Genomic DNA, 12,833 nt, shown 5'->3' on the forward strand with positions numbered 1-12,833 from the left:
CAAACACTTTTTATAATATCAAAATTAGCAGCTGGTTTAGCTTCGCGGTCGGGGTTGGCAGCTTCTAGCTGATCAAGATTTCCAGTACCTGCTGGCGTAAGTAACTTGATATATTGAATATGATTGGCGTTGTCGGTAATATCCTTAGCAAACATCATCGATGGACCAGCTGATCTTGTAAAGTCGTCAGAATATCTTGCTAGACCAATTATTGTTGTAGCAATATCGACATCATTTAGAATCAATTCGATATTTTTTCCATCAATCATGTAGGTGTCGCTACTAAACAATGCCATAATCCCGTTGTTGACAAAACCAACTCGGTCATTGGCACCATATGCAGAATTATCCGCCTTTACAAGTTCACCTTCTACTTCAATAAACGCCTCACAAGGCAGGAAATATCTACTTGTATCATGAACTTGAAGTTCAATACGCCCTCGTTGTTCCGGTTTAACTGCATTATAGGAATAAAATATATAATCACGCAGTGAGTTATCTTTCTGGACCGGCGTATCTATGTCAAATGCTGGGTCGGATATGCGTTTGAACATTTTATACAATTGCCTATTTTTCAAATGGTAATTATCGTCGTCGCACACGAAGTCCACTTCCTGCTATCAAATTCGCTGTTACATTTCTTTGTGCGTCAGATTCCTGATCTATCAATGCCGCAAGTTTCTGATTTGCAGCTTGATTTATCACCTTACTGACATGAGCTGGCATAATTTCTGTGTTTGGTAATTTCACCGGTGGTGATTTTCGTCGCATTAATCGCGCTAGTCTTTCTTTGATTGCCGAAAGTGCCTTACCAGCAGTACTAACAATTGCACCAGGAGCTTTTTCACCAACAACATTAATAGCTTTCATCGATAACTGTTTTACAAGAGGACCAACTTTTGGTGCTAACCCCGCAAATAGCCCCTGAACCACGTCGCCGAGTCCATCTCCGTAAGTTGCTCTATAGACTGGTAATAGTGAGTTTACTACTCTGACCTGCATGGGCGTATAGTGTCTATTGTACATAACCATGTTATGTTATTTGCTACTGTTTAATCGCTGTAATCATCAACGAGTTCATCAATGAGCTCTCGGTATATACTAGTGTCCATGATACCATCTTGAAATAATCGCCGACAGATATCAGCTGCTTCATTATTTCTGGTGAGTTATTTCCAGCTCGTTTTCCTCCTATGAGAACTTCTAACCGCGAAACGTCATTCAAAATATTATCAGGGCGGGAAATAAAACCACTTCCCAAACCCTCGACGGATTTTGGTTCAGCATCTGGTTCAACATCACTAGGATGATACATTTCTTTCTCCTCCGCTGCAACAATCGGAGAAAGTTGATCGGAAAGTCTGGCTGGTGTTTTGATTTCTTTTGTTTGTTTTTTTTTTTTTGTTTTTTGTTTTGTTTTTGTTCTTGTTTTTGTTCCTTTTCTTTTCGTTTTTGTTCTTTTTCTCTTTGTTGTTGTTCCTTTTCTTGCTCTTTTTGTTCTTTCAGTTTATGACGATAGGCTTCTGCTGCTGATGAATAAATTTTACAATCAATATCTTCTTTGTCTATAGGATTATCATCATCTCGATTTACTTTAAACACCCAATCGTTCCAAGTACTACTATTTACTCTTTTAGCGTACTTAGTGTTTAAAAATCGATCTCTGGAGTAATAATTTTTAGCAGCAAACTCACCAAACTTAGCCTTATCCTGTCTAGTTTTCAATTTATATTTTTGAATTTCTTGTATAGCTTCCTCAGTATATTTTTCCCTAAATTCAATTCTTTTTTGTGGGGGAGGGTTCACCAACAGCGACTTCAGATCTTCCTTTGGGTTGAGGCTGAGCTGCAGCTATTTTTCAGCAGTCTGTTTTAATACCTGAATTAAACTCTCTTCTTTTTCCCCTGGCTCTTTCTCAGGTCCCTTAATAGCAGTTAAGACTTTTCCAGTAACCGCAGTGACCGGCTTAAATAATTGCTCCGTTTCCGCTGCGTACTCAACTTGTGCTTCCTGCCGCGCCTGTAAGTTTTTTCTGAACTCCTCTCTGACAGGAAGAAAGTTTTTGATCGCTTCTAATCGCACTCTAGCTAGTCTAGCTGTGTAAGATTCCGAATGTACCATTATTTGGTATAGCAAATTTAATTCATAGCAGCAGGGAGGGCGACGACAACGAGTTGGTTCATTTTTTTGTAATCGAAGCGCCATTAATAGGTTTTTCAACCAGACACCGTATTTGGACTAACTCAGGAGGACCTCCCAAAGAGGCTTATCTCTCCGAGAGTTCCTCTTGAAACGTAGTCGACGTTATTTCCGGTTGAAACCCCTCCTTGTGGAGGGTTTATTTCGACATTTGGAACCTTCTAAATTTTGTAGGATTCACCCTCCCTGCTGCTTGTTGGCATACCTCTGTGCTACTTTGATGTAATATGGCTGACATTTTTTGGACATTGTATTTATGGAAATTGTACATGATCTAAACACACTGCTAACTAAAATGATAGCTCCCTTGTCCTCAAAAATCAGCCTGAATTAATCTAAAGTACACTATCTTTAGCACCTATTAAAATAGGGAAAATTAATTTTGCCCAACTGGACGATACCAGCTTCTGAAAGTACAATGGCTGAATTAACAAATATATAGAATGTAAAAAAAAAACTATCGGCTCTTTCTACAGCAGAAGTCCAGGAAGTTAAAGAGATCAAGTGGCGCTTGCAGTTTTTTTAAAGGTACACATCTGGAGTAAGTCCAAGCTGTATACTTTATAACCCATATTAGACCCATCAATCATACACCAAAATAAAGGGAATTAAATGTTCTTTGAACAACACATGAGATATACAAGGTCTTTTTTAAACATCCGGGGAAATTCCCTTTCTTTAAAATTATAACCCTACGCAAAATACGAAACTGTTGAGCCCCATCTAAACGCTGGAAAGTTGAAGGAGACGTTTTGAAACTAAAATGCACCACTTTTTATTGATAAAGTCTATCTGGAGTTACAAATGCCAAAATTTCCTTTGCCTTGAACTCGATAGAAATTGGCCAGAATCCTTTCAAATGGTCAAACATGGTGACATTTTGTATTTCCAATTTTATCAATGCAGTTGTCGATTCCTTGCGTTGGACATTAATCTGTTTTGGTGACACTGTTCACTTTTCTATTGTCAGTACACATGCAGAAAGTAATATCTGGTTTCGGCACAAGAATACACAATGAACTCCAGTTGCTCTTACTTAGTTTTATCAAACCATTCTCCAATAAATATTGGATTTCATTTCAAACGTTCTGCTTGATAGGACACATCCTGTAAACATGTTATGTTGGAATCTTCAATTTCAAAGTCACGGTTGATTTTGTTCGTGTAGGAACATCAGGAAAAATAGTGCTCATATTCATATAATAGCTGTTTTTGTTTGCACTTTTCTCGTTGCTTCAGATGCAAAAATATCTGGCCTTGATTACTTAATATTTCTGAATTCTGAAGCTTGATTACGCCAAAGTCACTATATGCTGCTTGCATGCCATCGTTTAAATCCTCACTGCGTGGGACATGGACAACTAACTTAACCGAATGATTAACAGGGCTATCTCTTAACCGAATGACTAACAGGGCTATCTCTATGAACGTACTCCTTTAACATATTTATATTGCTATGCCACTACGCTCTGCATTCTCAGATCAGCTGGTTTTAATCACAACACGTTATTGTAGTAGAGCGTATCTATTTTGAGATGTCCCTTTGTACATAGAAACGAGCATTACCCGTTCGCGTATTTTGTACAACAATACAAGATTTTTAAATTAAATTACCTGCACAAACATTCGAACATGACAATCATGTATTCGGGTAGGTCTGTCATTACTGATCATATATTATAATATTATGTAAATTTAGAGGAAATGAAGCACGAAGTTGTGTGTGTATTACAGTCATGAGGTCACAGTTCATCAGCATGGTCGATTTGGATTGGCTAATCGATTGCAATATCCACCAATAGATGCTTTGTTTACCAGAATGTTTACACGTGCCAAACTTGTATATAAAGAGCGTCTTTGTGCAAAGTAGGGGGGAGGGACACACCGTAAAGAGACAGAGGAAAGGAAGAAAGGGATTTGTACAGATTGAGTTCTAGAGTAAAGATTTTGAATGAGAGACTGATAGAACCAGAAAAATGAGAGAGGTAATAGATAAAAACTTTTGAAAAGGAAACTTTATGTATTAAATTTTAATGTATAATTTGGAACCAAGAATTCTAACTAAACGTTCTCATAAGAACACCAATTTTCGACACGCAAATTTTGGATACACAAACTTTGATTAAGAAATTAAAACTGTTTATTTCAAGCAACATAATTTGCCATCATTATATTGTTAGCAAAAAGGCTGAGTCTCAAATTTGTGGAATTGTATAAATACTCTAGGCTGTATTTACAGGTATATTTCTGCACGTAAAATCTGTAAACTGGTGAAGACTATAATTTTCCATATATACGAAAAACTATTGAATAAATCTGTCCTGACTTTTATCTTCTTTTTATTGTTCCGTTTTATCCCTCTTTCAGTGTATAAGGACCATGGTACTAAGCTGAAGAGGATTTTGAGGTACAGACAAGAAAGCCAGAACTCTATCACCAGGCTATAAACGCGTTTCCTTTGTATTTCTTCATACCTTAATTTCATTTTTCACTGAGTAGAGTGAAGTTTAGTTGTTTCTGCATTGCACGCCTTTGACAACTTACATTTGAAATCCGATACATAGCCAAGAAGATTAATTTTTGAATCTTCATTTGAAGGAAGTTTCTCTTTTACGAATTTCAATGACATAAAACTTGACCCCTGATCAGACTGGGCAGATTTGGGAAGTCAAAAAAGTGTACAAAAAAAACGATCAAAGCTTTTACTATGGTTTTGGTTTCAATACTCCTCAAAGAATTGCAAATGGAAATCTTGTGTGCACACGCATTACGGTCAGCACGTATTGGTTGCCTGACTTAGATTTAAGTAAAAATTAACTGACACTGTCTACCATTAGTCTGCTAAACAGTTCGTAAAATGCTGGAATGGGTTGCAGACGAGCCTCGTGTGTCTTCTGATTGGATTTTCCTACTGTTTGATATGTGTGACACGATCTACAGTATTTAGATCCCATTTTTTAACATGCAAAATAACAAACTGGTACTTGCGACCCTTCAGCTTTGCTAATAGCCCTCTGAAACAACAGGAGATCTCAGGATCTTATTCGAGATTGGAGATTGTCTTTTGTTACCCTGATTAGAATAAGAACAATGAGTTGATTGATGAATACCAGGAGCATAAGTGACATAATCAAAAGATTGAACAATAAACGTCATTCTCAAGAGCTCTTTTTGAAATCGCTCTGATAAATGTACAAGCCTGGCTGTTCTGACTGTCACTTGTCCTGAGACTAAGGTTGATGACAAATTTACACAATGGAGAGGACTATTAATAAAGCCGCACTCTACAAATAAATACAATAATGGACAAAAATTAGAGACACAATATAGCTATCTATTAGATCTTAAATAAAGTAACAGAAAAAGCACGACCATCACGTTTTGTCAAAATTTAACAAGTAATTTCATTCTCTAATTATAAAATGAGAACTTAAGAGAAATTTTACAGTATTGTGAATTAAATCCCAAATAATCCGGAAAGTTCTATCATAAGTCCGAAAGTTTAGTGCTCCGAATGTATTCCAGTCGTGAATGTGCCGATGCACAAATATCCTTGAATGTGCCGATGCACAAATATCCTTGAATGTGCCGATGCATTACTAATGTTTCTGTGTCACAATTATATAACCCAGAATGTCTTTCAATGAAGTCACAATAATCGCGAAGCAATGTTCTGGTCAGAAAAGTCAATGAGCACTTTGTAATTACACTGAGTAATTTAAATTAAAAAAATAATTAATCTCAAATTATAATTGAACAAAACTACAAGTGATTTCACTAAACAGGTGTTAAAATAGGAATAAATCAGTTTGTTTATCACAACCTTATATAAAAATCTTAGACACAATAGGATGACCAGGATGTGGATAGTTTTCCTCATCAAATTAGTAAACACGTTCTCTTATGAGAACCCTCTAAAGTCAAAAAGCCATTCATATTTACAAATATTATCCTAATGTTCAGCCCACAACCATGGACAAACGTTAGCTATGTAATAAGTTGTTTAACAATGAACCCTAACAATCAACAATCTTGGACAAAAGTTAAACACACAATATAGAGATACAGAGCACTACCAGCTCGTGGACACGCGTGTATGCAATTGGTATAGCAAAATAATTCGGGCTATTTGCCCCATAATGTAATTTAATGTGATGACTTGTTAAAGTGAGCCTAATATATGTCTTGATTATAATTTGAATTAAGGAAAATTCTTCGTAAAAATGTGCTAATATTTACTTTTGCAAAATGTAAAATTGCCCATACTCATTGGAGCACCTCTGTTATCAAAACTTCAGTTTCATGGGAAGAGAGTACTGTAAAACTTCAAAAGTTCCGATGTTTTCAAAATCGACCACTTCTACTGAAGCATTATGGGATTGCGGAATGCCTGAAACATGTATTGGCATTCGAAACTAAAGAGCTTGACGACATGCACCCCGCCCCCCCCCCACATGCACCCCGCCCCCCCCCCCCCGCCCCAACAAAGAAATAAAAACAAATAACGCGCCTCAAAATCTGAAGATTTAAGATACATTAGATTCACTTTAGTGTGTCATAACAGCAAACTTCACACTTGGGCCAAATGTTGTTTTACATTCTTAACATGCATACGTGTGATAGCAGTGATGCTTACTTAGCGGCGAGAGTGCAGAGTGACGTAGTGTATGCACGTTGTCAAGCTCTTCTACAGCTTGGCATTACTTCAGATGTGCATCGCAAAAAAAAAAAAAAAAAAAAATGTTAAAAAAAACTTAAGCGGTAAATTATAACAAAAAACCTTTTTTTACATTATCTATATTTAGTAATTCAATCATTGCACTTTCAGAAGCTGGTATTGTCTACCACCTGACAAAATTCGTTATCCCTATTTTTTAATAACTGCTAAATGTAAAGTCACCTTATTACATTGCTATGTATATCTATATTTTGGGTAAATCCTGGTACATGATTTTATCTAATTCGTATAAGTTTTATATCTTTAGTTAGTTTTTCCCACGTGATCTGATTCTGTTAAGATAATAATATTACATAGGATTTATAAATAGATGCTTAAGCATGAGTTGACAATTATTAATAATAGCCGTAATAATAAGACTTAATGATGCGTTTGGATTAATTTCTCATTGGCTGATGGGGATTAGACGTTTCTACAAGAAAGGTCACATGAATGGGCAAGTTTGACGCAAAATGAGTAGAGTGATCTGTCACGTGGGATATATTATGAAATAAGAGTGGTAATGTAAGGTGTGTATAAGGAGAGAACTGAGCAATCAGATTCGTTCCTACTTGGGAGTCATTTTCCTTTCTTCAGTTCCTTTTGTAAGTCTGCAGACGTGTTTTATGTTGTACTTAAATACTTTTCGAGAGACACAAAACAACATTTTTTGGACTGTTCAGTGGAAATAGAAAGTACTCATTATTTTGGATCATAATATTATTCTGGAACTGTTATAAATTATTCGAATAAATTCTGGACAACGCCATCTTGATAACATCACGGCTCTTGGAAAACCATTACATTTCCGATCTTGAAATTTATACAGAACTTTTCTTTCATTTAGGACTTTCACAGAACTTTGTCAGTGTTATTCTGGATTCGCATGAAAATACTGTAAAATCCTCTCACATTTTCATTTTATGACTTTTGATAATTAAATTATTTGTTAAGTTTTATAAAACTTGATGGTTTCGCTTTTTACGGTTATTTTGTTTGTGACCATAGAGTCGTAAAAACGTGATATTCTTAATTTCAACATGGGTTGGCCGGCCTTATTTATGAATCAATACGGTAAACTCATTTGACTCAACTAAACTAATAAACAATTTATTGACTGACATGAAGTTAGATGACACTTTATACGTTATTGTATTCATTGCAGAGCAGGCAATTTTAAAAATCCATACAGTTTTGAAAACTTTGAAGTCTAACCTTTTAGTGGCAACATAGCTTATAACATTTCAAAACAAGTCATTTGTGAAACACACCATTGAACTTTGGTACTATTTTTTGGAATATCTTCCTGGTTTGGGGGGAACTTCAAGGGGAACTAATCGTGGTCTTTTGTTGTTGTTGTTGTTGTAGGGTTTAACGCCATTTTTCAGCACACGATAGGCTATACATGGCGGCCAGCATTAATGGCTGAGGAAGAACACGGGAAAACCCCCCGAAAGAATCACCGACCCACGAAAAGCTACTGGCAAGCTTTCTCACATACCCACAATGGCCTAATCTGAGACTCGAACCCACGTAGACAGAGGTGAGATGGCGGTGATCCGTAACGGAGAGCGCGTTAGACCACTCGGCCTCTCGGAGCCCCCTAATCGTGGTCTGAAACCTTAGATAGCAGTGGAATGTTTCGTATATTTCTTTACTTAAGGTTATAGTGGGAACTTTATAGATATTATTGTTTAATAATTAAAACTATGGATATATTTGTGAAGTAGGTACTTCTCGCTTGTGCTGTTCTTCAAATCGGTGAAAGACATTTACACCAACCATAGTTACTAAACAGTATATCGACAGTGAAATACCAGTAATGGGCTAGGAAGCTGTGCTAGCCGCCCACAGCGGTTGACATGTGTTGAATGCAACAGAATATTTCAAAAGACATCGGCTGCAACTATTTTGAATTGTATCAAGTTGTTTAGTATACAGTTTTTTCTTCTTCAAAATTATCACATAAGGAAAGGGTTTGCTTTTACACCGTGAGCATCGTTTTGTGACACAAATGACCATCTGACGTAAAATAATTAATGTTTCAATTTAGGGCTGGTTTGCGATAGGTATAAAATGCGAAAAGGACTCTGTTTTGCCAACAAAATTTGGGCAAGAAGGACGCATTTTGAAAAAAGGAGTCATTAATGTGTTGCAAAAAGGAATTTCTTTTTTGCAGAAAGGTATTGTCGTCTGCATTAAGGTCACTTAATGTTAATGCGAATGTTTTAAAAAGACATATTTTTACAATGTACGAAGCAGAATAAAAATTTCATAACTAAGTGTAATTTATTCTCTCTAATATTTATGAGACTAAATATTAGTTTACTAATGTTTGTATTTGTCTATATGGATCTAAATTATATGTTAAACACCAGCTGGAATTGTTGCTGAAAGAAAAATGCTTTATAATATACAACACAAATCCCTTATGACAATACTAAAATGACTTTAATGTCGTAAAATGGATTTCTGGTGTCCAGAGACGATTTACCCGTGTACACAAAGGGTCATTAAAATAACACATTTTTTTGTATTGAATAATGAACTAGAGTAAGCAAATTAGTTCACGCAAAAGTAATTTCCCTGTTTACCAGTATGACTCTTTATGTTAGTACTAATGGGACTGCTTTTGCAAACAGGATTTATCCGTCTACAACAATAAACCTTTATGTTAATATTAATTCCATTGCTGGTTGCAAAAAACAGGATTTCTCCGTGTACAACAAGGACCTTTTATGTTAATACTAATGGGACTTCTGGTTGCAAAGAGGATTTCATAGTGTACAACAAGGACCTTTATGTTAATACTAATGGGACTGCTGGTTGCAAAGAGGATTTCCCCGTGTAAAACAATGACCCTTTATGTTAATACTAATTACCGTTGGTTGCAAAGAGGATTTCATCCTTGTACAAATAGGACTCTACTAATGATTTGAAACAATGTGTGTGTGTGTGTGTGTGTGTGTGTGTGTGCATGTGTGTGCAATAACTAAAGTTGAGTAAATATTTATTTTCTTTTTATGGATACATAAAAGTATATTATTATCAATAAACACGCTTTTAAGATCTATAATAATTGACATTAAATGTATTTAATTTAGTAAATGACAAGTTATTTGAGGAATATATAAATGTTGCTGCCTTTATTTCATTTTTAAAAATTACAGTTTGGACTTATTCTACTATTATTATATATCTTAATTAGTAAAAGCCAAGTCAATTCACTGCCAGATACTTCATGCGAAAACGTCATCTTGATTGATGTCACTTCAATTAATTTTCACATATGTAATCAAAACAGTAGAAAATTAAGACGGCTTATCACAACTTTGTTTTAATCTTCTGTTTATTTGAATCGTGGTGTTGATTACAGTTTATATGATCCAGTGAGCAGTAATATTGGATTATCACAACTTTATTTATCACCATTTTTTAGAAGCATTCGAGAATTACTTCTTTTGTGATTCAATTAGCATCAGTTAATGATGACAGGGTTTGTTTAAATCAGTAAATAACATGAAAGACGTTTGCCGAGAATAAAATGATGATTGGTTTATATGACAAAAACAGGTTTTGCCTAGGCGTATATATTAATATTTTTTTTTTAATGATGACCGTTATATTAGTTCATTGTCAAATGCCGAAATACAATTGTGCCAGGGCCGGGTTAAGGTCCACGTAGGCCCTATGTGCTTCTTTAATAAAATATTTCACATGACTCTGCCTCTTTGTGCATACACTTTTCAGTAACATCATTTCGTAGGCCCTACGATAATATGGCCCTCACTTGTGCCGAGCGCTCCCAAAACTGCAATACTGATTGGATCTACTGAGAGGTAAGTTGATAGATATAACCTTATTATATTACCTATTTTAAATAAAATCTTGCTTTTGTCGCTAGAGAGGAGCCATACAAGATAAATTAATATTTTCCATATTCGCGTATCACAACCAAATGTAAGTGACATATTAACATTACACAGGCTATACCAAATTCTAAAAGCTCCACAAACAAGAAAACGTGATTTCAAACAAAGGATACCATGATTAGAAAATTGTCCCAGCTTCATGACATGTCTACCAAAAATGTAGCAATTGTGGAATATATTAGTACGTTTCCACCCATACAAAGTCAGTGTAATACCATTCGTGCTGATCAGAATAAAGCGTATATAAGAACAAATGTATGTGCACGTACCATTCGTGCAGATCAGAATACAGCTTATATAAGAACAAAAGTATGTGCACAATGCATTGAAGAACAGCTGAATCGGGATACTGAAAAGGTTGTGAAAAGTCGTATGAATAAGGAAACCGATGGCGACTTTCAGAAACAAAGAAATAAAAGACAAGTAAAACTTGAAAAATGCAATAAATAAAGCATCTCGACAGCCGTTTGAATACCACGATGCAGCAGATAATGTTATTTGTGTGGAAGAAATGACAATGACAAAGACACGAATTTGTGAAAAGTGTCAAACCCATCAGTGGCCTTATTCATCAAATCACTAAGGCCTCAAGTAGCCTTAGTGACACTTTATACTGCGCAGCAAATCAAAGACATTAAAGGTTTCTGTTTTAAAGGTGGCAGTTGTGTATTAAGCATTGATTAAGATTTAAAACTTACGACATGTCACACCGACCGGTTACAACGATCTGTTGTCGGTAATTCACCGTTCAATTATGGATTATCTAGTATGCTTTGGACCCACAATCTCCAAACTGTTTCGATAACTGGGACTTACTCGTCATTCATGCTTACACGATCTGGAAGTTTCACACCGTACATTTGGGAGTGACGATGAGTTAGCGTTTAGGAATGCAGTTCGACGCTGCTTTGTATGATGTATTTCTGTGATCTGTAAAAAACTGTTCGGTGTATGGAAGATCTGATATCCAAAACCAGTACGAGAGAAATTAATTACTGAAGTCTTTGGAACGGATAGTTTAGTAGAAAGTAAAGATTTAGACACATACAACACACATATTAATATATTAAGGGATTGTACTGATATCAAAGACGACCATGCCGGTCCAAATCAATTAAGACCATACGTTGATAACAAACTGCTGCCTGACCATGATATGGGGCCTGTCAAGAAAGGCAACATGTCAACAAACTGGACGAACAAAAACTCTAGTGGGAATCATATTTTGCAGTCGGTCGTAGACTGGACAGTGTCGGAAATGCAAAGAATTATACAGACATTGCATGATATAGTTTCAGGCGAGCAAGCAGAGAGATGTCTTGCGATAAGAGATCTGAGTAATTTTAAATTTTATGAGGCATTTAATCATCATCTACTCCATATCGACAATTAACAAACTGCTCAAGTACAGTGCCAACAAAAAACAACTTTATAATTGCTACTAATGGAAGACGATCTCTGCTGACAGCATCAGCTGTGAAAAAAACCCATATCAAACAAAACCAAAACGCACAGAATGATCAGCTACGCCAAACGCTAATTAAAAACCGAAATTTGGTAAAGCTGCTGCTTGGTTAAACTTGCAGGCGTGAAAAATACCTCTGTTGATCAGTAAATATTTAATGTTTTATAAATTATTATTATTATTATTATTATTATTATTATTGATATTATACTCTGTTCAAATCAATAAAATATGTGTGTGTGTGCTTGTGTGTGTGTGTGTGTGTGTGCGCGCGCGCGTGTGTGTTTTTGCGATATCATTATCATGTTTTATGCAAACGTGTTCATTTTTTATGATAAAAATCTGAATGCGAAATATATGTTTTGATTCGTTGGAATAGTTTTGAAACATATTGGTAGCAAATAAATGTTGCTTTTGATAAATGTTCCGACAATTGTTTTCTTTACAAACCCTTAACAATTCCCGTTTGCTAAGTCTCTGTAATGCAACAAGTTTGGTTATACAAAAGTTTATTTACATC

Source organism: Sinohyriopsis cumingii, chromosome 2 (genome assembly GCF_028554795.1).
Source record: "Sinohyriopsis cumingii isolate HCF-2022 chromosome 2, ASM2855479v2, whole genome shotgun sequence".
In the NCBI taxonomy this organism is placed as follows: domain Eukaryota; kingdom Metazoa; phylum Mollusca; class Bivalvia; order Unionida; family Unionidae; genus Sinohyriopsis; species Sinohyriopsis cumingii.